The 27,586-nt window shown below is 38.7% G+C and overlaps 1 pseudogene; it reads right to left on the reverse strand.

Annotated features, from left to right (window-relative positions):
- Nucleotides 1–962: 962 nt before the first annotated feature.
- On the reverse strand, nucleotides 963–26,385 carry LOC131776784 (protein sidekick-2-like; annotated as a pseudogene).
- Nucleotides 26,386–27,586: the final 1,201 nt, after the last annotated feature.

The following is a 27,586-nucleotide window of genomic DNA, read 5'->3' on the forward strand; positions in this document are numbered from 1 at the left end:
CTGAGCACAAAATAACTTTATTTTACCCTACTTTAACTTGGCTTTATCCTACGTTTGTTTTCCAACTAACTGCACGTACATTTTTTATAAAGTGTCATCTATGTGTTTTGCTGTTGTACAAAGCTTATTCCTACCAACTCAACTAAACCCTATTTATGTACAAAAACCTTAGAAATCACTCTGTATTGTTTTAATGTCACACTGCACGTACATTTTTTACAAAGGTTCATCTGTGTCTTGTTGTTGAACAAAGCTTATTCCTTACCAACTCAACTAAACCTTTTAAATGTACATAAACCTTAGTAATCACTCTCTATTGTTTTAACGACACACGTATTGATTAATTAATGACTGTAAGCTACTGTCAACAATAATGAATGTGGAAAAGGGAGGTATGTGGTATTTGAGCAGATTCTTGCTAATTTAAAAATAATTATCTAAAGTGAGTCATCTTTCATCATTCAAGACCATTTTAAGGTTTTTTAGTGGAAAATGTCGTTCAAATCTCCTCCTGGAAGATAATCATATATATACTTTTTTTACCTTGCTCGCGAGTCAATCGCGATGAATGCTTAACAAACGTAGGAGAACTATCTGATTTACGTAAGTAAAATGAGAGCAACAGCCTTGACAAAAGTTGCACGGAAAATATCATTAATCTGAAGTAAATCTTTCAGCGAAATTTGTACCAAACTCGTTGGTTGCTTATCTCAAAGGGATTTGAATGTGAATCAAACTGGGTTTAGTATTTGATCAAGATAAACAGCGCATCACACCCAGGATGTGTTAGTTGCTTCTGCCCATTGGTTATCAGAGTGCTCTAATTTCAATGAAGCATCATAAATAAGGAATCAAAGTCGTCATTGAAGCTGTCCAGAAGAAAGGTTAATATTTTGAAAAGCCAGTGAGAACTCGATGTGGAAAACGTTAGTGGTCAAACAGTTGGTTTTGTTGGTGGAGAGAATGGTTTGATTTCTCGCAACCATTCATAGAGCAATTTTTTTCTTTTTTTTTTTTAAGGAAGGATTATCAATTTACAGTGAAAAATGGAAACATCACACTCGTACACACACAAACACACCCACACAAAGAAATGAAAACCATGGCCTCGAACAGAAACCCGCCATTTCTTGCACATGCAATTTTTTTGTAACGACGCGTGATACGAAACAAGGGAATGTCCTTAATGATTACTCGATTTGAATATTTGCAATCCGTGGCAATTTTCTCCGTCCTTAGCCGTCTTGCCCAACTAATATTTTCCACTTTCAGTTTGAAGCTAGCTTTGCACGTCAGAAAATAGTTACGTAAAACATCGTGTTGTTACTCTCTTGAATAGGAAGCTATAGGGGTCACACTAGCTCTGTCGTATCTAAAAAAGCTCAGATGATTATATCTCAGATATAGTGAGTTCACCATTGTGTGGGGACGCAGTGGAAATCCTTAGCCATTCATGTTCCATCCCAGCCGAGCACATCGATTTTTTCTGCAGCTTCCAATATTTGATGATTTGTCGGATGTGCTTCTCCCTCAATTTCATCTTAACTGCCAGCACGCGCTGGTTAAACTCTTCCACTAGGGTCTGCATTTCTTCTTGAAGCTTTGCTTTATGGCTCTCTTCGAAGAAAAAGTAGTGATTTTAATTGCTAGTTTTGTTGCTTCAGATGAGCCTATTTTTCATTCTTTTCGGTTAAGGGACCAATACTTTTTTTATCGCATGGAGCGGGGAGGGGGGGAGGGGTGAGACAGAGATTTTCGGACAGGGTCACATGGTCTTCAGAGGGAATGGGGAGGGGAATCAGTCGTCGTCAACAGAGTATAAAGGGGGAGTATAGAAAATAGACTGCCACCTAACCGTCCATGAGGGGATGGGGAAGGGGGGGTCATAAGATTATAAGAGAGCCATATATCAGGTAAATTTTATCGCGACACATATAAAATCCTCTGACTCCCCCAGAGATAAATAATGACCAGTCTGTTACATTTGTTTGTTTGTCTTGTGGTAAACGAGGACGACTTTCTTCAGTTTACTTTGCGACATGCAAAGCGAAATCCCTTTTGGTGTTCCGAAAAATATTGAAAATTAAAGTTTAAAATTAAGAGTTGCCTTTAAGGGCAGAAGAAGATATCGTTATCCTTACTTTTTTGGTGAACTTTTCGCCTTGCTCTTATACGACGAATGCACTCGTATATGAGCGACAGGGCAAGGGCAATTCCTAACGACACGCATGCGTATTTCAATGCCTTTAGGAAGGTGGGAGAACCACTGTCCAGTAGACCGCCTGATGCCTCTTCTTCGGGCGTTTCCTTGGCGCCAGAAGTCTGGAGTGAAACATAATAAAACATGTTTAAAATGGAACCTGGATTAAGCTTGCACTAAGATAAATTGCTCTCCCTTCCACTGTATGAAGGGATAGGGTGTTTTCTCAATACAGAGTACGCTTGAAAGAAACCTCCAGTTTGCAAAAAAAGAAAAAGAAAAAAAAAGGTTGCGAAACTATCAAAAATAATCTTTTAAAATTGGCCTGAAGGGGAATGAAGTATTTCATGCTAAAAAAAACATTGAAAAAGACATCGTCATCGTTATCGTTGTCATCGTTGTTATTATTACTGTTGAGTCGGTTCGGAGCAAACATAAATTCTAGTAAAACGTTGGGTGAAATGAAAGGTGTGGCTATACCACACGCGACAAGGGGCAGTTCTTATGAGTGATTTCCTATCTCGGTTGAAATATCGCCTTTTAGGGACTATTCTACGCTTTTCAATATTTTATTTACCTTCGGATGTATTATGCTAAGTATGTTTACCATAAAATGATTCTCCTAGAATTTCCCACCCTTACCTTATATCAAACTACAACAATTAACCCATTAACCCCTAAGAGTGACTAACATCTAATTTCTCCTTACAAGATCACCCCTGAATCATGCAGTAAGGTTATGAGAACAAAGAAAATTATCAGCACCAAAAGAAGCTGTTGATTGTTACACAAATTCTCCTTGTCAGCACCATAAGAAATGTATTGGGAACAGTATGGAGGATACCTGTACTTATATTAGGGTGTAAGGAGTTAAACTAACAGACTCAATGTTGCCGGGTGTTTGTTCAGTGTTGCATCACAGATGACGTTAAAAAGCGGGAAAAAAAAGTTTCACAAGAGGCGCAGCTGAGTGTCAATGATGTCGTTATCACATCTTGACGTTTTTTCTGATCAACAACGGAACAGACCTATGGTACCATGGAATCCAATTGTTTTAAAACATTGTTAATAGTGGCGTCATAAGCAAGAACCAGTCAAACTGTGTCCATAACCCTTTACACCCCAACGTCAGTATAAATTTTCTCCATACTGTTCTCTACATATTTCCTATGTTACTGACAAAGAGAATTTGTTTAACAATCAAGAGCTTCTTTAGTGGGTGATCATTTCCTTTGTTCTCATGGCTTCAATCTTTGTTTTAGGGGTGATACTGATTGGAGAAAATAGTAACCAATCACTCCAAGGGGTTGAAGGGATAATTTAGTTTATCAAGTAAAAAGGGATGAACCGCAACTCAAAGAGCTTTGCTTCGATTCTTATGCGACTATCTCCTGCTCACCTCTATCGGCTTCGCTTTTCTTTTGATCATCTCGAAAATCTCCGCTCTGTGAGAGGTTAAGTAGCGCTCGAAACACTTGCCAAGTTGGGTCACTTTAGGACTGAGTACCACGCCGTATGCGGTCTTGTAGTCAAGGATCTCATTGACTTGTAGCCCGGGGCGATTGAAGAGATCGCCTCGCAAGCCCGCAGAATAAGTATCCACTAGAATCCCTTCGACTTCTCTGTTCAAAAGTGCCTCCGTTATGTCATCGACACCTTTATATTCTTTCCCTTCAAAGTGAAACAAAAACATATGGTGTTTAGTTATTTGGTGAAGGGGTCGGAAAGGGAGTGCTTTGTCGTGGGGGGAGGGGGGGTAAATGCAATTTCTTAATGAACAGGGCGGTTCTCTAGTCTCGTATGTTGAAGAGAAAGGAAACAATACTCATGCTACATGGTGCTTCGTAACTCTTTGTGGCCTCAGATCAGGTCACTTGTGTTTTGTTATAAAAAAAGAAAACTATTATTTTATTTACGCTCACGTTTGATCAAAACTAAACTTGAATGATTTTTTAATTTATTTTTTACGATGTTAGGGCCCAATACGTAGAAAGTTGTTTTGAAATTTCTCCGCAAAAAAGACAAGTTCTCCTGTAATGGAACACGTCGAAATTATTTGCCGAAATTTCCACTTTCGAACTCTACAATCCGATTCAATCTTTTTCTTACGTTACAGTTTTGTCGCAACATAATTTTTCTGAATCTATTCTTAGCTTATTCCTAATTAAGTAAGTTGGAAAGTTAACGAAGAACAGCCAAGTAAGTAAGATTAGTGAAAACTTGGTAGCTAAACACATGGCGCGCTGGACTCTGGGTTGAAAGGTTCGTGTTTGTGACCTGTTCGGATCATTGTGGTGCCTCTTTCCACACTGAAGTGCAAATACATACCAGCGAACCGTCAGGGAAGGCCAATGAACTTTCGAAGGGGGGGTGGGAGAGGGGGGGGGCTGCGATGAACCGGTTACCCATCCCATATCACGGTCTACATTTTATCCGATATGTATAGTTATTTAACTTTGTGATAAGGTACCTGGATCAATCTTAGCATTTCGTCTCGTTGCCACGTTATATTCGGGAGAATTGAACTCAGCTGCGACCTGAAGAAGATTAATACCATGATTCGTTAACTTTGTTTTTTATAGGGATGGTATCCTAGTGGAACTATAGAATAACAATAGGTATCCGTTTTGCACTGTGTTTACTTTACTTTATTTCGCTTTGTGATCGGTCTAGAAAAGTCCTGCCAACCTCCCAGTGAAATGAAGGCAGACTCAAACAAATCATCACTCAGTTACTTTGATTATTGAGTAACGTAACAAGAAGACCAAAATTATCAGAATGGCCAATAGGGAGAGAGGAAAATGTTAACGGCCGATGACAACTTAAAGTTAGACCATGTGACTGGTTGAAGGGCGGGAAAATGCCGTTGACCAAGTTGTCATTGGTTTTGGTTGGATTAGAGGATTATGCGATTTTTTAAAAATCAATCTTAGAGCATAATGATGCAAAATATCTAGTCACTGGCAGGAGCCCATTACTTGGCTCCTGTCAGTGTTTTCTATGGTCTCCTAATTAAGAATCTGTTGAGACTAGTGGTTCAGGCTTTCGAAGCGCAGCTGAAATTTCCCTATTTTATTTTACGAACTACCTTTCCTGCTCTCCTCAGAGTTGCGAACGGCAAAGAAAAAGTGATACTAAAAAACAATGAGATGCTCGAACGAATCTTTATCAGCAACCTTTTCAGTTACGATAGGAAATTGTATGTATCGGTGCGTTCTACATAAAAGGTTTGTCAAGAATGGGAAAGTCGCTGATTACCTTGCTTCCGTACAGCTTTATTTTACTCTGCAGAGTAATTGATGTGAGTGCTGTGGTGATCATTGCCATGGTTAGGGAAATGATGACTAGTCCAGTAAGTGTCCAAAGCATAGCAAAAGACCGTCCCTTGTGGCTCAGAGGGGCGCGGTCGCCATACCTAAAGAATTCAAGGAAAACCATTGCCATTACATTTAATTCTCTGCGCTAATTGGATTAATATTCTCTCCCCCCCCTCCCCCTTAGCCTTTTTTGTTCCCTCTTAGTTTATCATTGCATCTAGTAATAACATTTTTTGCCATCAAGTCGACCTCTCCTTCTATTTTATGGCACTTTTACTCGTTTATAAAGAGAAATGACAGAAAATTTTTGGCAAAGCCCCGTCGGTAATGAAATTGCTCGTTCATCGTTAGTTAATAAACTCGTGCAAGTAAATTCCAATAATTGGCTCGCTAAGTGCGTTAACCAGTAAATATACGCATGATTTCCCTAATATATATATATATATATATATATAAATATAAATAATCAGCATTTGCAAATTCCTTCCTACAAATCTGGGTGCAGTTGCTCAGAAGTAGGATCATGATGGCGCCAATCCGAGATTTTTTAAAAAGTTTCATTTCGGATTCCTCCTCTATTTAACAAATAGAGAAGCCTTGACTGTGCTCTGTTCCGTTGTAAAGCTAGTGGGAAGCGGCTAGAGCACGAAAAAAGTGTAGGGAGAAACACGAGACGTAATGGAGTGTTTCTCCATGCTTTGCCCAACTGGGCACCCTTCGCCCAACTGGGCCCAGGACTTTAACTCACCCAAGTGTTGTCATGGAAACGAAAGACCACCAAATTCCTTCCCAGGTCCCAAGAAGAAACGAGGGTGGAAAATCTTGTGGATTATGTCTTCTTTCCTAATGGATGTATGACAGAAAGCAAATCACTTTACGTAATGAACGGAATGATACCTGTACGCTCGATAACTAAGATAAAGATTGAAAAGTTTGCTACAATTTTTAATTACTGGACGCATGATGAAGTTTTCTACAGGTCAAACCGTACTTACCCCAAACCACTGAATCCAAGATAGAGGAAACAAATTGTGAAAAAAACTGTTTTTTTGAACCCACCGAAACAATAGTTTACGCACCGGAGCTGTACTGGGTAACAATGCACATAACTGGATTATCGGATTATCCCAAATGTCGGTTCAATCTTTTAACACCTGTAAATGTTTTTTTTTTTCTATGTTTAACAATACCCTACGCCCTCCCCGGCACCGGATAGTGATGATTTCCTTGATAACCGTAATTTGGTCCCGTCACGCAACACGTCAGCTTCCTCTGAGAGAGTGTTCCATAACAAAACACTGTTAGAAAACGTGAAGAGTTAGCTTTAAATTTTACTCACCAAACACCATATCATGACACCGGCGATGTAAGCTAAAACTATTGGCAAACTCATAATAGGTAAACAAAGAAGCACTGATTGGTACATAGTGTTCTGGTTTTGCGTCGTGTCTGGGTAAACAATAAAAGCAACACCAGCGGACTCGATGATTGGCGCAAAGCCGTAGCCTCCTTTATAACTGTCTTGTTCTTTGTAACCAGAAACAGGGAAAGTAAAATCAGTGGTTTCGTCCAAATTTTGTAGGAGATCCATGTAAGAATGGCGCTCCGATGTGTTCGATCTGCCGTTGCGTTTGAAGTCAAGTTTTACCTCTCCGTAACTCTGGCATTTTCCGCAACATTCCCGGACCATGGAACGAAGAACTACCGGAATGATCTCACCAGGTTCATTGTCTTCTGTGAAATTAACATAGGGTTCGTATCGCCTCCAACTTGTCGTGAAATTTTGTTCGCAGTGACAAGTTTCTGAGTGGAAAAAGGAACAAAGGGAAGAAAATTAAGGAGGGCTGTTGGCGCTAACGGTGGACTTTTTGTAGTAACAGTGTGATTGCACTTAAAGAAGAACGGTTCACGGTGAATCGTTTAAGTTTGAGTTTCGTGTTATATAAATTAAATGCTTTCAGCGTTTTGAGAATGAAACGATCAAATGGCTCGAAAACTGTGTTCGGACGTGATCACAAACCAGTCCTTTCTGATTTGTTTCCTTGTAGTTTTATTTGTGATGTTTTGAAAATAATAATACTTAACGCCCTTATCATGAGTGGTATTGATATTCTGTAAACGTGTTATATGAAAATGCGCCCTTTTTCAGCCAATCAGAAGTGCATAATTTTTTCATGTACATTATTAGAGGGTTAAGACCAGCTATTATCGAATAACTTTCGAGAAACGAGCCCCTGGAGATAGTGGAAGAGAAAAGCGCTACGTAGTTGATGTCTCAACGCTTAAATCATCATAATTTTATCTTTATTTTTTATTTTATACCCTGCATGCTTGAGCATGAGTAAAAGAAGGGTGACAATCAATTTCTTACCTCCATATGAAGCTGACGTTCTGGGGCCCAGTCCTTTCCTCGTCCTAGCAGCGACGGTAATCTCGTACTTAGAATAAGGGTCGAGATTCTTTAAAGTCCACGAATTATTTTTACCTGTAGAGACGGACCTAACAGGTTCAAAATCTATTGGTACACCTCCAATCTTCACTCGCTCATACGTCACTTGATAATCAACTAAGTCCCCGTTCATGTACTCTTCGGGGACTGGTTTCCAGGTTACTTTGATTTCGTGTGGGGAGACTGAGTTGATAGCAGTTAGGTTTATAGGAGCTGCACTGGGAGCTAATGAGAAAAAAGATTTGGTCAGGATGTAGAAATTCTTTCAATCTTGTTGTCTGAGCAGCACTTTATGAGCATCGTCCAGAAAATGATAGATGGTAAGATATGTTTATCCGTATCATTTATTTACTCGTTTACGAATGCCGGTTTATAAAATATGGAAGAATAAATTAAAGAATCCTCATATCAATTAAGTTTTTACGAGAAATCCTTTTAACTGAATGCTATAAAAACTACGTTTAAGGCATTAATAATTTCTAAGTACATCGTTACCCATTTCTCCATTACCAGTTTTGCGTTTCTCGTTTTTCGTTTCTCGTTTTTCTTTTTTCGTTTCTCGTTTCTCGCTTCTCGTTTCTCGCTTCCTATTTCTCGTTTCTCGTTTCTCAATCCCCGTCCTTTTCTTTGTCCTTCAAGAGCATCGAGCAGAAAATGGCCACACCTATATATTAATTTTTATGCTATTTGCCAATTTAGTTGTCAATTTACCGCGATGATTCGATTTAGTGCTCTCCTTCCAATAGGCGCCCCCTCTCTGATAAGGGCCCTCCCCTCGAGTTTGTTTTCGTTAATAAGTGCGCCTATTCTAATAAGCGCCCCTATTCTGACAATCACTCCTATTGAGTAAGCACCCTCATTCCAATAAGCGCCCCTATTCCAACAACGCCCCAATTCTGTTTCAGTACTATTATTGTTAGAGTGCATGAACGTTGAGGTCAACCGTGTTCTATCCTCCTTTAACAAAAAGTGGTCCTTGTCTCGGTCTCTCAACTATCGTGTCGCCGTAGGTGCACAGATCCATCAAACGAAATATTCCGTCTTAAAATATTGCGACGATTTCTTGGCTATTGGTTCTAGCAAGGGAAGGATCCAGGGACGACAAGTCTGTTTTCCAGTCTAGGTGGTCCGTAGTTAACTGAACATCAAAGGTTTGTTTCACATTCTGCTGTTTCTCGAAAAAGAAATAAGTGGGCTGTCCAACTAATCGCCCTGTCCCAATATGCGCCCTGTTTCGAGTAAGCGTCCTCCCTTGAGGTACTAAAAGAAATTAGGCGCCCCGAGCACTAAATTGAATCATTAGGGTATTTGAAATTACGGTTAGGTATGGGGATATGTACAATGTGTTCAAAATACTAATTTTAACTGTATGCCACAAGTCCTTCGTTTCCCGTTTTTCGTCCCCTACTCCCCATCACTGAACCCCCGAAGCCCCGTTCTCTATTTTACATTGGGTGTTGGGTTCTGTTTTCCCTATGTCCCAAATTTTCTATTCCATATTCTCAATCTTTTCCTTTCCATCATTCGAATTCGAGTTCCCAGATTTCCTTGCTTCCCTTTCTCCACATTTCCACCGTTTTTCTGTCTCTCCCCTCTCGTCCTCTGTCCCCTGTCCCTTGTCCCGAGTTACCGTTCCCCATTCTAACATTTAATCTACGGACTTACAATCATCACTCGTCTTGAATGTTTTATTGGATAGCGGGCCGATTCCTGCTTTGGTATACGCGGCCATCTTAATCGTGTAAGTCGTAAATTTTCTCAGCGATTTGAGAATATGAGAAGTGAAGTTCTCATTTACGTTTACTTTCGGAACTGCAGTTTTGTTTTCGTCCTCAGGGTGGTACTTTATGTGGTAACCCTTTATTATGCCGTTGCGGAAACGTTCGGGAATTGGTTCCCAAGTGATGGAGACTGAAGAAGATTCCAGGATTTGCACTTGGACTCCTGGCACTTTTCCAGGCACTGAGTGAATAAAAAAAAAATTCAAGTCATCGAAACGTGTTTAATTGACGTTAAGTTAACACTAAAACTTAAAAAAAAAAAAAAAAAAAAAAAAACAGGTTAGGGGTATTTCGAAACTTTGGCTTCGTGTCAATCAAAGGTAGACATTTCTGGGCCCTTAACCACTTAACTCTCAAGATCTGATTGTCAATTCTCCCCTCTAGCTGCTCTACATTTCCTTATAAAGTAGTTAAGAGAAGTTGGCGTCAGAGCAAGATAACTTCCACCTGATAAGTTCGAGTATTCTCGTTACCTGTTTACTGAATAATGTATGGATACTTTGGGGAGTTAATCACTTGTGCGAGTTAACTAAGGCCAATTAAAAGAGAGATAGGGGGCTAATGGAAACTCAATGTTGGTCACGTGCGTTTTAACGCGCTTCAGGCGTGATTACTTCTAGTTTTCTTTTGATTATTTGAGAGAGTGGCGCGTGTCAATCACAGGGTGTAGTGAAGCAAAATCAGTGCCGTCCTGGGTTACCTCCGGTAACTAATTGGGAATTTGTTTAGTCTAAACCAAGATTTACCAGAACAAGTAGATTCTCTACGTACCTCCTTCGAGAGTTTTAGCGGATCGCTCTTTGCTATAGTTTCCGGGTTGTGTTGTACGAGCTGCTACGCTGATTGTGTAGTCAGTGAATGGTTTGAGTCCAGTTAAGTTTGTTTCGCAGGGTTGCCGGTCCACGTTTTTTCCGTTGAGCGTCGGTTGTAGAGTTGTACCAAACACTGTATCCTGCCAAATCGCCAGGTGGAATGCCTGTGCAATTCCACTTCACATTGATGGTTGTATTTCCTGTGGCTGTGACTCTTAAAATTTGTGGAACAAAGTTCGGTGCTAAAAATAGACGAAAGAGATCAATCAAAATCAAATTATCATTATTCCTATAATCGTTTTTATTGTAATTGTATTCTTGGATCAAAATATTGTTTACGTTTTTACGTTGTCGAAAATCAGAACCAGCCACAACAAAGATGTATAACTTGGTTTAACTTAAGATATACTGTGGCTTGTCACTGCTTGATAGCCACTGTAAAATGTGTATATAAAAGATCGGTCATAATTTATCGCCTAAGAGGGGGGGGGGGGGAAGGGGGGGAGGGGGGACTAGGTTGCGTCACGTTTTTTTTGGTTGTGTTACGAGGAAATTTACCCGATTTCCCCCCTCCCCCCCGGAAGGTTCTATAAATTCCAACCAACCTTCCCCTCCCCGCTCATCGGCAGTCATTTTTTTGTAGTCCTTCCCCCTTTACTCTGTCGGTAACGACTGATCCCAACTCCACTCCCCCTAAAAGCTATGTAATTACATCCAAAGCTATATTCAAACGGTCTATAGAGGCATTTTTGTAATGGTTGAAATAAAGATGGAACATTCTATTTACGCGGAACTGTGCAATATTCTTGCTCTTCTCGCACAGGAACAGACGATCTCCGTTGAAGTTTATATTTTGTCATTGGTTTTAGCCCCCCCTTATACTCTGTTGACGACGACTGCACCCCCTTCCCCCTTCCCCCTCTTTCTGTTCGACCGTTCCCTTTAACAACCAAGCGATGCCCTAAAAAATCACCTGATGACCCACTCAGTTCAATTATCATTTTTTGTCAGGTCGTACCTGGTCCATGTGTTGTCGTATTCTTCAACTGGCTGAAAGGTCCATACCCGGCAACTGTGAAGGCTCTGACTCGAACGCTGTAATTCGCGAACACGAGGTTTTTCACTATCCCTTCACGCGGAGTTGTATCGTTGAAATCAATAGCCCGTATTCTATGCCCGCTGCTGTTATACACTTCTAAGTTGTATCCAGTTATTTTCCCATTTCTGTAGCATAGATGAACTTCATTCCATGTAATGTTGATGCTGCTTTGGCTGTGAGGGATTGCAGTGACATTTAAAGGTGATCTTGTTGGAGCTGGGTGAAAAAAAATGTTTAACAGCATTTTAACAATACGCAACAAGAAATAATTAATTGTATTCAGGAAAAGATTGCATAGAAAAAATTTCCGCCCTGGAAATGTAAATAGACGAAACTGTCTTCAACACGTTCGTTTCCTAATACGTGCGCCTTGATAGCACAAAACCTGATGTTTAAAAACGATTGATGGAAAAAAAGTTGGAATCTCAAGCGTGCAAGACAAGTCCATCTTAAGCTCTGGCTGATTTATGGGAACCCCTTAGCAACAGTGAAGATTTTCAGGAATACCCTTACTCTTATTTCTGTTCATTTATTTGATAATAGAGATTTTGTAACTAAAAAACTCATTTTTTTAGTTACAACAGACAAACTGTGGGTGTTTTTAAGTAGCTATGTGTTACTATGGTAACCAAAGGTAGTAGTAATGGGCATGATCCGGGATATCCTGATAAGAGGAAAAAAATAAACGGAAAAGAGACTGCGGATCAATAGTGAAATCACGACGCTGTAAACGAAATGCTTAATTTTGAAATTCAATCTTTGATATTACGCAAAATACATTTTAACAATTTTCTGGTAAATTCTCGCCCTAAAATAATTTTAATTTTGTTATGGGCTATTTTGACCAAATATGAATGACTCCTCCCTTCAACTTTTTTCTTAAGCCTTTACACCTGAAGATCAGTATGTATATTCTCCATACTGTTCTCCATACATTTCTCAGGGTCCTAACGAGGAGAAGTTGTTTAACAATCAAGAGCTTCCTTTGTTGGTGATCATTTCATTTATTCTCATGACCTCAAAGTGTGATTCAGGGGTGATATTGTAAGGAGAAATTAGATGCTGGTCACTTTTAGGGATCAAAAGGTTACCGGCCTCAAAATAGACGAAAATTTTGGCTGATCGAAATAACACTAAGTTCAAATTAAAAAGAAAGAAACGAAGCAAAAAGGTTATCACATTGCTCATTCACAAGAAAATTACAATTTGAATTATCAGCAAAGCACAATCTACGCCGCCATTATGTTCACCCTTTGTTCCTTGTACTCAGATTATCCAAATTGTTTCTGAACATTTCCTGTGGTAATGACTCGGAGAATTGGCTGGAGAAACAAGAGCTTCTTATGTTGCTTATCATATCCGCTTTGATCATGAAGTTAACATTTCATGATTCATGGATGATTGTTTGAGAAGAAATTAGATTCTAGTTTTCTAAGGGTTTTAAAGTGAAGGTAGCCTACTTCTTACATTTGCCTGTGTTCTGTTCTTACTGTATCTTTATAACCAAGGTCTCCAATGTCTGACCAAGTATCATAAATATCAAATTCAAATTATTTTCCAGTTAATATCCTTACCTCCTTCCTTTGTCGTTACGTTGATTTGTTCGCTGAAACTTCCATTAGGATACTTTACCCCCGTGCCATCCTTTGCAGATAATTTTATTGGACTGACTTTGAACTTGTGTGTAGTGCCACCACGAAGATTTGTAAACTCATGCCAAATTTTTGATGTGATGTTTGTTAAGCAGCTGCCAGGCTGACATGAATCATTGACTGTGCATGACTTTATCTCATACTTATTAGGCGTATATAACCCAAAGGGTTTGTCAATTACCTTCCATGTCACGTTAATAGACGAGTTACTAGGAGTTCCGTTGAGATGCAGGATAATATTAGGGACTAAAAGGCAAAAGTGTCGAAATAAAATCAGTTATGCAATTACAAAAAACGTACAAGCACTTCTCTGGGGTTTTTCTAGCTGTTGCGGTAAAGATTGATGATAAGCTAAATGTTGTCGTGGTCTGTTCAATTTTAAAATTTTCCTCAACGTAATTTGACAAAATCATCATAAGCGAAACTGAAAGACAACCACGTTTGCGGTAGGCCCTCATGAACCGCAGGCACCGAAGAAGTTAGATAACCGATGGCGTACATATCTATTTCATTCATTTCATCACTAATTAGTGAAAATTACAACAAAATTCTCGAACATGATTGGCTACCACCAGCCCGATTTTGTCATTAATAGGACAGTGTGCCCGTCATGCTTGTAATTGGATAAAGTGATGGGCCAGTTAAGCGTCTTGCCTGCGTAAGTAGACAGTGTGTCTCGTGTACGCGCATTTCGCCGACTTAACGGTTGTTTTTGTTTTTGTTTTTACGAAAATGTATAAAACCGACGTCTAATCAGTCTTTCCAAAAAACGATCATGGTTTCGATTGATTGGTAACAAGAGCTCGTGTCGTTCAATCTGTAATCATACCCGTGCTTAACAGATCGGACTCCCGAATCGGGGTCGTTCGACTTTGTTAATCACTTGTATGATTACCGACCGCATTGGGCCGCATTCAGTCCTATTACCATTTTTAATCGTTATGACTGGTTTTTTCGTTCGTGAAAACGAAATCGGTATAGCCATCGTTAAGCTACTGAGCCTGTAGAGTGCCTTAAGCGAGCGTGATATGCTTCGATATTCCACCTCCAATTTTTTTTGCGCCTTGCAAAAGTACCTTCAACTTTGGAAAGACTACAGAATATTATTTTACGATATTGGAAAAACTCAAAAGAGATAATGATAAACAATGAAGGAACAAAGATGGCTAAGGATAGATAGGATTCACACGAACAGAAATGAAGACCCACACGTAAATTCAGTCACAAACCGTGACATAGCTTAGCGGTAGAGCGCTAAAACTATGGTTTTCCTACCTGTCTGAGTAGTCGTTTGGTTTACAGGTTCACTGAAGTTCCCTCTGCCAATTTTTGTACGAGCCTGCACTCTAAAGGAATAGGTGACAAACATCTCCAAGTCTCCGATCACCACAGAATTTTGGGTTCCACGAACTTGCCTAGTTCCATTGGTGACATTTTTAAGAGTTCTTGATCCAAATTGAACTCTATACCTCGTGATAATTCCATTACGTTTGTCCTTTGGCACAGGACCCCAACTCACTCTTATACTAGAGCCGTTGACAGCAACTGCTGTCACGTTTTCTGGAGGTGCCTGTGGTGCTACAAAGACAGATACCCCTAGACAGTAAGCATTTACGGCCGAGCACTTACAACTTACAATTCGTGTTGAACACACCATTATATCACTTAAAGAGAGCTTGGTAACCATTAACAACTTTTTTATAGCCAGACCGTTAACCTGATGAAACATGTCAGGAGAGCTGGAAAGTGAGTATCACAACTCTCAGTAGAGCTTGCTGAGGATAGGTATAAATCGCTATCAAACATCATTTTAAAAAGTGTTTCAACGCTGACTAATACAAAATTACAAGATATGTGAGTAATTTATGCGTGTCGACCGAGAGTTTTCACAGTTTTCTACGTCATCACCCGCTAACTAGTCACCGGTCTACGTGACACTTTTGGGCCAAAACTGAGTTTTAAGCTTTTTTAAAATTTCTTTTCTATCCGGAATTGGTTTGTACATTTGCTAAACTAAATAAATACACAAAAAAATTTCGTGTCATGGGCACTTAAAGCCGGTTTAAATGTGGGTCTGTATCAATGATAACAATGCTAGACCTCACCACTGTGAGCTAAGTTGCCTTCTCTTTGCGCGAAGAGTGTAATTTCTTTAACGTCCCTGGCAACTAGTACAAAGAAGATGCAGGAGACGAGAAAGATAAACCCCGTAGAATTATTTCATTGTTCCTTCCACGTATATTGTTCTGCTTTGCGTGAATTTAGCTGAATGTCATTGTATCTGAACTAATCTAAGCATACTGTAACCTCTTTAACAGAATTACGCTACAAATAATTGACATCACTTGGATTCATACGTCATAAAAGTTAAAACGTACCTTCCTCGGCGGTATAGACCTGAAGCAATTGACTCTCATTTCCTATCCCCTTTATGGTGAAAGCAGCCACCGTGATGTTATACAAAGTAAATATGCGTAGACGCGTCAGCTCATATGAAGTATTCAGATGACATAGCATCACTTTCCGCGTGGCATTTGCGTTATCAGCTGGGGTGTAAGAGATCTCGTAACCTTTAAGAACCCCATGAATTTCGCTTTTGTTGGGCCGTGTCCACGATACAAAAATTGACCTCGAACTTGTGTTGTAAGATCGTACGTTACCTGGAGGTGCTGTTGGGACTATTGTGAGAAGGAAAACAATAATGAATTAAGGAGTTAGGGGGGCTCCGCACTCTCTTATTTAACGCGTGGGTTTTGATCCTCGCCGGAAAGTTTAACTTGTCTCACCATTTACAGATGTTTTCGCGAATACATTTTCGTTGATAAGCTTGAGCCCCTGTGCGTTTTCCCTTGCAAGGTTCAAACCTTCGACCTCCCAGTCGTTTCGCACTCTATAAACTCAGCCAGCTGGACAGCAGTTTGGTGCAAACACAAACGCCAAATTGACCCTTTCACTCGCACAAGTGATCATAACAGAATTTCTCCTTACAATATAGATACAATATCAAGCAAACAAGTGATGAGAATATAGAAGATATCTATTATGAGATTATAAGTTGATCCGATACCAAATTCTACAAACTAACATCATTAGAATTATATTGGACAGTTGGGAAAAAACCGGCTCGAACACCATGCACAAACGGAGGTACCAGGAGTCTGATCATGAACTTTGCTTCACACTCTGAGACTCTCTCTCTCCCTCTCTCTTATTTTCAGCCCTAAGTACACGCTCTTTAATACCCTATCGGTAGGCATGTTTGAGCTTTCGGGGCAACTGACCCTGGCAGAGTAAACATATTTTCTAGAACGTTACTAAATTAATCTCAAAAGACATCATAACATAGCTAGTAAAGTTGTCTAATCAAATTCAATTGCGCGAGCGTGCTTCATATTCCTATTGTGCACGCTCATGACGTCAGCAAACATATCCCTCGAGAAAAAATTTTCCATCGGGTTGAAAATGTTAGAAAACAATTGGTTCATACGTCAGCTGTGCGTTCATCGAGATATGAAGCACGCGGGAAGTTTGGAGAGCACGAAAGATGCGTAAGAGTTGCCCGAGGCGTAGCCAAGAGCAACTCTAGCTTCTTCTTCTAGAAATGAATAACAAAGTAGTTGATCTACAACCAATCTTCGAGAACTAAAACGTGAACAAAACTCGCTGTTAAGGACTGTAAGCAAGGTCAAGGACAAACCCAAACACGACTAACGATGACGAGAATTAAGTCCCATACAACGGTCAAGGACACATTACTCAAAGGGTAAAATAAATGTGTGGTCATGCAACACATTACAAGCTAAGGCTTACAAGACTCTCATAAGGATGTGCTCAAAAATCTTCTGTGTTGTTACCGGCGTTATCAGGTTACGGTTGCCTTCGCCGTTATGATTTTTTCTTGAAGTCCATGCGACCGGATTTGATAAATCCGCATCGCGGCCAAGACGACAAAACACAAAAGAATTCACCAGAAATGAATTGCTAAATTAATTAGAAAATGCTTACCTCCTTCTTGTGACATGAAATAATACTTGTCACTGAATTTCCCCACAGCGACTGTTATGGCTGCCACTTCAAAAGAATAGTTGGTGTAAAGACTCAGATTTGTTAGCCGGATTTCTCTTATGATGTCAGAAACTGATCTTCTACGCCTGCGAGTTGATGCTGAATTTGTTGTACTGTTGGTAATATTTCTGATATAATCTTCACTCGAATTCACTTGCTTCCAGCGCACTTCATAACCACGAAGGATTCCATTTAATCCTTCTTCCACTGGTTTCCACGTAAAGTTAAAAATATCATTCAACATGAAGGGGTCGTACGACATGTTGACGTGCGTCGGAGGTTTCGATGGAGCTAAGGAAAAAAAAATGATCATAAAGTTAAGACGGGGAATCTTTGTATAGGGTTAACCTCTAGAATATCCCCTTTCGAGAGACTTTTTACAATTTTTTTTCTCTTGAATAAAGTATTGTTTTGTATCCCAAAGCAGATCCTCCCTCCCACTCCGTCACCCCAGTTTGTCCATCTTGAAAACTTTCCTTAGGATTTTCAAGTTCGTTATTTTAAATCGGTGTTTATATTATTATTATATTTTTTTACGTTTGTACATTCCGAAAACTTCTGACAAAGAAATTAGCTTTAGTTAATAGAAATTCCCTATAATTAAAGATTTAGTTCAAGATTTTGTATCGTGATAGCTCCATATGGGGATCTCAAAACCCACGGGGGAGTTTAATTTCCCCCAAGGGAGCTCATTTCCTATGGAAATGGTACGGGAGTTTTACAGCTGACTAAGAATAATGAGAGCGGATTCCGATCGAATGTCATAAAGTTGGAGCAAAGCCAAGTACAAATGATCAAAGTAAGAGATTTTCCGTTGCAGATCCCTGCTCTACGATCCCCGCTCCTCATTCTTCTACTTCTTATCACCGTTTTCCATTTTTTTTCCGCCCACACCCATTCTCCGATTTTTGTTTTCTAATCTATTTGCCGTTCCTGTATTTTATTCCTTGTTTCTTGTTCCCCATTCCCGTTCCTCCTATCCCATGTCCTATTCCTCGGGACTGGTAATTTTTCATTGCCTGGGGTTCGGGGGAATTTCTTTGTGTCACAATAAAATTTATGTAATGCTCCCTTAAGGCTATGTTCTTATCTAATGATTCCTCCTTATTGGCAGCGGTCAATTTTCCATAGTCCGCTTTTTAAACTATGGGATTGAAGGACTGGAACCTAGGGGGAAGGAGGAGTAGCCTGCGTTGCTGGCGGTCTGCGGTTTCGAGGGCGGAGAGTAAAATGAAAGACCCACCAAAAATCTTCGCTCCCAAAATCGCAGACCGCCAGCAACGCAGGCTACTCCTCCTTCCCTTTAGGTTCTGGTCCTTCAATCCCCATAACCGTTCTCCACTCCGCTTGCCGTGATCCTGATATTGGTTTTATTTTTAGCTATCATTGTCAAAAATCTCCTTACCGGCCTCTGCGGTTCGGACTCGTTCCTCCTCACTGGCGTTTGACTCTCCTTTGCTAGTCCATGCTGTTACAGTGACGTGATAAACCGTGTAAGGTTTGAGATCAGATATGGTTGCGTTGAAACCAGTCACATTGAGCTCATGAATAATTTCCTCTCCTTTATGTTCAATATGGTCAATAACAGTAACTGTGTAGAAGGAAATTTCACCCCGACGATCTGCTAGCGGGACTTGTCCCCAGTGCACCGAAATCAAAGTAGCATTCTTCTCGTCTGCCTTTGCACTAACATTAACAGGTGGACTTGTCGGTACTGAAACCAAGAATCAATAAATAATTAAAATTGTAAAATATTGAGAAGAGATAGCTGGGCCAATTCAGAGTGTTTTTTTTTATTTGGTTTATCTTGGTGTCCTCAAAGTTGCCTTGCATTACTTCCAGAAAAAGAAACAAGCGATCAAACAAACAAAAAAATGTGTATTACAAGCATTGCTACACGAGGCAAACTTTTAACAGATAAAATGAAAGCACTTTCTATCTTAAAAAAAATGAATTAATAAATAAATAACGCAAAAAAATATGATTTTCGCGACAGGGCGAAACAACATATGGACGTGCTTACTCACCGCCTTCATCTGTACGGAAAACTGCAATGGTAGCATTTGGCCCAAAAGTTGCGTTGTTAAATGCTCTTACTTCGACATGATAGTCTGTATATACTTCCAATTCTTCGATTTTCACAGCCGTTACTTTTTTGCAAACAAATATCGAGCTGTTATTACTCAATGTTCCAAGGGCGACAGGAGTATCATTTCGCTGATGACGCACTCTGTAACCAAGGATCTCTCCTTTTACCTTACTCCATTGGACGAACAAGCTATCGCCTGTTCTGTTGTAAACCGTCACATTGCTTGGTGCTAAGATCGGAGTGGGAAGAAGAGTGAAATGTTTCAATTCCGGGTCGGTCTTCATTTATCGCCTGGGTTGGGGGGGGGGGGGAAAGAGGGAGAGAGGGGAGAAGGGAAGTCGGAGGGAGGTCGGGTACCTGATCTCCCATTTATGATCTCCGTCATTAGCAGTTAATTAGCAGTTAATTAGTTCATGCTCTGTTGGCGGAGACTCGGATCCCAACTCTATTCCCCCTTAAAGCTATGTAATTAAATCCAAGGCTATATTCAAACGGTCTATAGAGGAATTTTGTATCGATTGAAATAAAGATGGAACATTCTATTTACGCGGAACCGTGGAATATCCTTGCTCTTCTCGCACAGGAACAGACGTACTTGGTGAAAGTCTATATTTTGTCATTAGTTTTAGTCAGTATCTGCCCATACTGAGAGAACCACTTCAGGAATGTCCAAAATACAAACGCTTCTTCTCGATTCACAAATGGAGAGGGTCTTTGCGTTTTTACTAACCACTTTGGCTAAAAAAGTTCCTCCTGATTAAAAAGTTCAGAGTTTTGAAGTGTCTTAACTTCTGTATAGAACAACTAAACGGAAAAAAATCGTCTGCTTAACCCTTTAACTCCCAAGATCTCGTTAGAAATTCTTCTTACTGTCTGCCATACAATTCTTGTAATGCTCGTTTGGAGAATTTGGTATTGGATCAACTTATAATCCCTTGATTAATATTTTTTTTTATTCTCATCTCTTGTTTGCTCGATATTGTATTGATATTGTAAGGAGAAATTCTGTCTTGGTCACTCATGGGAGTTAAAGGGCATGTTTGATGGTCGAGTGAGCTTCCTTTGGATAAGAATGTAAAAGTATTGTTTTAGTTTACAACGTTATATGTTTCGACAACTTGAACGAAGCTCATTATGAAAGTTAAGTGGAGAATTGTCTCTCAGTTGAATCATTCACAGAAGGCCTAAATGTTTGCTTTGCCAACGGATTGACACTAACCAAGTACATCTGTCGAATGTTGCTATAGGTTTGCAACAAATATAACGATAAGAGACCCAAAGGGTCTAACTGGGGTGATGACTTCTAGGGCTAACGGTTAAAATTTTGGTCATTACACGGCTGACGGTTAATCTATTTCCGTTCAAGTTCACGGAAAGATTTTGACGGTTAAATTCTTTTTACGAATAATAATTATGATTTGTCAATTTTTTACGCCTAACGGCTAATTTTTTCTTTGCCGTTACACTTCTAGAGGTTAACCTCTGTCAAAGAACATTCGGAAAAACCAACCGATTAGTTTCATCGAACGAGGGGGCCGTTTCTCGAAAGTGTCGGTAACTCAACGGAGCCCGAAACCATGTTTTAAAATCAGAATTTAAACAATAGAGAAAGAGTTTCTGGTACCATAGCCGGTCTAATTCGTTTCTTTGTCTGATAGTTTTGTATCGTTTTCAAAACCTTGGAAACCCCCATCTGTAATGAAAACAATATAGCTTTAGGGGAAGGGGATTATTTATAATCTACGGTTACAAGTTGCCTTTGGCTACAATTTCCTATATAAAAGAGCGCGCACAAGAACTGAGACTTTGTTGAGTTTTTATCGCAATATTATTGCGAATAATATGAATCGAAAAATACAAAAGACAGAACCCTTTGCAAAGCCACAGAACTAAATTCAGAATTTACACTAACCCCGCATGAAGTTAATCGTGTTTTGAACAACCCGGCCCAGACTTCTATAATTTTGACCGACTAACGGTTTTTACTTGACTCTGGTAAGAACTTCCGCTCCGGATGTTGTTGTTCCTCAAAGAAAAGTCATCGGGATTTTTTTTCTTTTCTGATCTCAGACTTAGATGAACTGCGATTAAATAATATTCCCAGGTTCAAACCTTAACAGTTTTCAATAATTTTACATCATCTGTCAAAGATATTTTTCTGTATTTTTGGATGCGTTGTTTATTCACGTAGCAGATGGTAACACCAGGTTTTAGACAGGCAGAAATTTAACTTTTGACATAGAGTAGCGTAAATTCTAACCGCTGAAATCTTGACGGGAATTTTTTCCACAATATCCTGCTTTTTTCAATAATATTCCCAGGTTCAAACCTTAACAGTGTTCAATAATTTTACATCATCTGTCAAAGATATTTTTTCTGCATTTTTGGATGTGTTGTTTACTCACGTAGCAGATGGTAACACGAGGTTTAGCCAACCAGAGAAGGCCTAATGAAGCCCGATAAAAAACGTGTTTTAGACATACGTGCCGTTCAAGTTTGCCGAGAACCCACTGAAATATCCTCAATGTCATTTTCGTAGTCGACTCGGCTTAAATTGAAATGGTTAGCTCGTGGCACACAAAATGAAAAATTTACTTTTAACGGTTTACTTTACTATCTTCTTTCAATTACGAAAATTAAGGCGACGATGTGGCGATTTGTTTGTTTGATAGCGGTAGATACTTGCTAATAGCACTTGAGTGAGCGAGGGTAATTTTGCATTGACTGTCATCCGAAATATCACAATATTTCCTTGCAAAGAGACTCATTACCGAAATTAAAAGTGATGTTGGCCCCTACGCGGGCATAATGAATTTAATTTTCATAAAAACTGAACGTAATGAAAAGCAGATGCTTTTCAGGACTTAAGAACTTTACTTTAAAATGGCAAAAATAAAGATCATGATTTGGGATCATGCTTATTAAGTGTAAAATTAGTTTAACAGCATTACGATTAAAACACAAGATTGAACGAGGCTATTTTCCCATGGTGAAACGTGACTTTGTCAAGTATAATAGAAGCCTTAGGACCCAGCAATCGTTTGGGGATGTGATGTTCCCGCGAATCATTTTTATGTGCTAACAGTTATAAATTTTTCATCAAGGACAGGCAGAAATTTAACTTTTGACATAAAGTAGCGTAAATTCTAACCGCTGAAATCTTGAGGGGAATTTTTTTCCACAATATCCCACTTTTTTCTTTTCTTTTTTTAATTGACTCTTTGGATTTGAAATATGTTCGTTTCCGGTCTCAAGGGAATTCAATTTTGAGAGCGACAAGAAAAAGCTATGTTTGAGGTGTTGTCAATTGAAGAGACAGTAGCGATTATCTTCTGTCACTAATGAAACAACCTGTTAGTATTGACCCAAAGTGAAATACGGGACGTTTTAATTAAAAGGAGTGACGTTTTCACCAACTGGAAATTCGCCAAATTTTCGAGAATTTTCTGGGGATACTCTTTAAAACCGTTTCAAACGGTTTTAAAGAGTACATATAACTCTGTTATATATCGGAAGGTAAAGTTTACCTTCCGATATATAACAGAGTTAAAACTTGGTAGAAAATAACACATTTCCACGAGAGTGCAAAAAATCAATAATTAACAATTGCAAAGACAATTCTCAAGTTCTGCATTTCATTTCGTAGAATTTCAGTAGGATCAAATAACAAAACGATAAAAGGACGAGCACGAATTTAAGTAAAAATGTTTTTAGTTTTAATTGGTGATAGAAGTGGTTTTGTAGATCAAAAACCTTTCTTGTATTCGCTTTTATATGCTCTTTGTGAAGAAGGGTTGAAAATTATCCATTATTAATGACATGAAAACGTCAGACAGTCACATAATATTTTCAGCGAAAAAAAAATTTCTAGAGTATTATGGAAAAAGCGGGAAACATTTGGTTACAAGTTAGTTGCATCGAGAAACTTTTTCACTAAAATTGCATATTTTAGATTAGACCTTATTGAGGTTATAAATAATTCACCCACGACTCAATATTACTAAGTTAATAACTTGGTTTTGGAAGCTAATGTGGCTTTCTAGAATGCCATTCTCTTCTAAAAGCTGACTGTGCTTCAGTTCTTAACTACACTACGCCAAACTTACCGGCAATTTGTATCTCAGCTTGAATGCCATGATGAATAACCACGAAAAAAGCGGTGATCTGTCAAGAGCAAATATAAAACTGAGTTTCATCATATTCTAGGAAAAATTGGCGTAAAATTCTGTGGTTATACAAAAAACAAAAACAATCGACAAGTGTATTACCAGAACTATAAGTTGCTGCCACATCTTTGTCATAACGATATTCTTATCATTATAAATTTCAACCAACTTTCCGTCCTGTCGTTACTTAAGCAACAGCAGGTTGTATGTAAACGGCATCTTTGTTATTGTACCCAGCTCTGTGAAGACTGTTTTCTTTACATCATATTTCGTTGAGCCTTTAACAGTTGATTCAAGCTGATGCAGTTATGATGTTTCTTGGATAGAGGTTTTTTTCCTTCTACCGTTAACTGAAACAGCTTATCCGGGGCGAACCTCCTCGATTAAAATGCTAAGTAATGTATATGTCGAAGTCAGTGCCTAAAGACGTCAGCATTATTAAAATTTCCTCTCCTATATGCAGATGAGCTAAGTAAATTATTACAAACTTATTGAGTATGGCCAGACATAGATCCCAAAGGATTCGTTCTAAGGGATGGTGAAAATTCTCTTTGAGAACAAACGAAATTGACGGTGTTTTTGTCAGCGAACTTCTCGAGTCATTAAAATATTTATCACCAGCGTGCAAGTGAGCGCCATCTGCTTTAAGCAGACACAAAGGTTGTTGACTTTTCAAGTATAATTTGAAACCAAAATTCTAAGTTAAGCAATCTTGCCCTTCGTATTCGGGGTCCAAAAGTAATTTTTTTGGTGCTTTGCACGACCTACTACCTAACTTGATGGGAAAGATTTGTTTTCAAATAAGTTTACGTAAAAAATATAAATTTTGATGCTAATTGCGAGTATTTTTAATTTGACTGTTGCGATAGGAGTTCTTGGTTGTCTCGCAAAACACCTAAAAGCAATTCGCACGTTCGAAACTCGGAAAAAAGAGTTCTTATTTGCACGCAATAGGTTTTCCATGACTGAAAAAGGTGACATTAATGAAACAAAAAAATTTTCCCATAGGAAGAGATACAGTTGCGAATCAAAGCGTATTATATTTCAATTTTTGGCATGGTTTTCAAAATTAAAACGAGCGAATTGGAAGACTGTTATGTATAGTCTTTGGCGCTTACTTAATTTGAGCCTTTCAACATTTCAAATTTGCATAAATATATTTCTGTCAAACATTGTAAAATATCAGTTTTATTCAAAAGGCTGTTTTTTTTAACTTGCCTAACATTTAGTCTTGATGCAAATGAGCTTTGTTTCTGGCATTGCAATCGCAAAAAAAGCATATTTATTTTTTCGTTAATTTCTTTCTCTCTTCAGGAAGTTTCTACAAGACTCTCACGGCGAACGAATAGTAGTATAACTTTTTTTGTCTTTTATTTTGAAAATATGAAGTTAGAGACTCGTTCACGAGATAAATTATTGAAAATGCAAGAAATTTGAAACTTGTGCATAAATGGGAAATGGATGATAATTCTAGTCCGTCGAACAAGTGTTTTAGTAAAGCTTTTGGCGGGTCTCTTAATCGCAATTATATTAATGGTGATCCACCTGCAGTTTTGGTCGCATCTAACGCGCTCAAGTTCTCACTTTGGGTCTGATGAGGGAACCCAATGTGTGGCCATTGCAATGATATGATAGCTACTCAGTGTGTATGCCTTTCAGATGGAGATGATTATAATGTTGTCCAAGGTATTGTAAACCGTTAAGACAATAAATGAAACGCCAAAGTTTGAGCACTGAAATGAAAGCTACTGCGTATTTCCAAGTCGTCACTTATTACTTTTTTGAAAATTGGTTCTAAAGCTGCTCACGGTCGGTGGATGAAATGGTCTCGTGCGATTTTGCACCTGAAACTTCTTTAGCGATTCCTTTGTATGGAATCAATTTCATTTACTACTCTGTTCGTCAGTCTTCGGTCAAGTCAAATAAATTCAAGTTTGGGGTATAAGAGTTAAGAAGTTTGCACCCTGCATATTCCTTGTGAAAGCCTGATTTCATTTTGTGTTCCTCGAAAAGATTGCATGATTTAACCCTAAGCTTAAAATCACCAACGGTTTTTGTTATTCATAAACACTCAGAGTAATACCATGATACTGCACGCACCCACATGGGCGACCTACTGCTTTCATATTACTGCAGAGTTTCCTAAACTATTCATAAGAAAAGGATGATATTTTTCCGTGTGGTTAATATTTTATGTTCCTAAAAAGAGCTACATAAACATTTTCCCGCGAATTTAACAAGCAAAACTAAGGTGGAAGGAACACAATTTCTTACAGGAACAAACAAAAAACTTGGCTTATTTATCAAATTTTTACTTCTCAAGGAAATTGAATCGAGATGAACTTTCGTTACACCTTATCTTTTAATACTAATTAATTGAAATAATTTTCTTTCGGATTTAATTCTAAACGAACGTTAGAAAAATTGTAAATGAGTGATGAAACATAGTCGAGCCAACATTCTCCTTCGAAGATTCAAGAGATAAGAAATACTCTTCCATGGAATTGTGTGTCTATTATTACAAAGACGCACGAAGGCGGACTGATTAGAAGATATGACACGGGAAGTTCTTCTCCAACATTTGCATAACATATTTTTTGTTACAAACCTTACCTCGAGTAGGCAGCAAATTGCCATATCTATGATGTTACATCGTCTATCAATTTCAATAGATTATCTTTGCTATATAAAACCCCTCTTCTGAATCGCAGCTAGATTGTTAATTCTAGCCAGGAGAGCGGGTAGTTAAAATTTTAGCATAACTCCTTGAGGTGACGTTAGCCGAATACATTAATTGTTAATTGAATTGGGGAAGTTCTTTCGAATAAAAATCTGTCAGATGTGTCTTGAAGTGGCTTTTCTTGTCTGCTAGCAGGTGGCATTTTATTTGAACGAATATAAAAGTCTTGTCGAGCATTTGATATGAATTTACCATAAAGAGAAGCTGTTACAAATGGTAAACTTTCCCAGTTTTTACACAATGGGTCAACAAATGCTCTCGTCGATCAGCGCCGGGGCCAAAATAGACACAGCAGGTCTCGAAAGAGAGTTTTAATTATAGGATCCAAGACAGAAGGTGTAGGGAGACACTTAAGAACAATTTTAGTACGATTGCGCCGTCAATCTTTTTTTTTTCCTTTTTAAATAATGATGTTGCATTTGCAGTGAGGTTAAGTTAAGAAAAACGTTTATGACCACGTATCCATTAGGCTCGCACCTAGTTTAAAAGTTTTGGTCCAGAGATACGTATTAATTTTCAAGAGGCTTTATTTAGTGAAATGCTATACACCCGCTTATCAATCACAAATGTTGTATCCTGAGACCGTAATAGTTTTCCAGCACATTCCATATAGGCCAAATAAGAACCCCACACCACCCCCCCCCCCCCGTCTCATACTTCAGCCCCATATGTATTTCATGCGAGGTTTATTCTTGGCTCAAGGTAATTGGGTTTGTAAGAACTTTTTTTTTTTAACTTTTGCTTACTACATAGGATAAAGTTCCGAACGGCTCAGTCTTATAGAGAAAAAAAAATGGAAAAAGGAACCATTTCACTAGCGAGGCATTACCATCTTGTAAGAAAACAGCTAGTTATTTGTTTCAAAAGCTTGAGATGTAGTTTATTCAATGAATTAACAATGAGAAATTTGAAGCTCTTCATTTACATTGCATATTTGGTTTTGCTATCCAATATTTGCAGTGCACAATTATTCCATCACTGGGTCGTTGAACGATGTTGCAATAGATAATGGGAAGAATTGCTCTTAACAAAAATGTTGTAAAAAAAAAAGGTTAAAAACAAAAATTAATTAAGAGATATAAAAAAGCCAGGCTACCAGGAGTTGATTGGGAGAATCTAATTTCCTCTTGGGGCGCTACCTCTTTATCAATGATATGAAATTAGAATAGCGAAAATTGTTAATAGCACAAATAGAAATTGCATGCGTATCGCTAAC

This window comes from Pocillopora verrucosa, chromosome 13 (assembly GCF_036669915.1).
Source record: "Pocillopora verrucosa isolate sample1 chromosome 13, ASM3666991v2, whole genome shotgun sequence".
Lineage (NCBI taxonomy): Eukaryota > Metazoa > Cnidaria > Anthozoa > Scleractinia > Pocilloporidae > Pocillopora > Pocillopora verrucosa.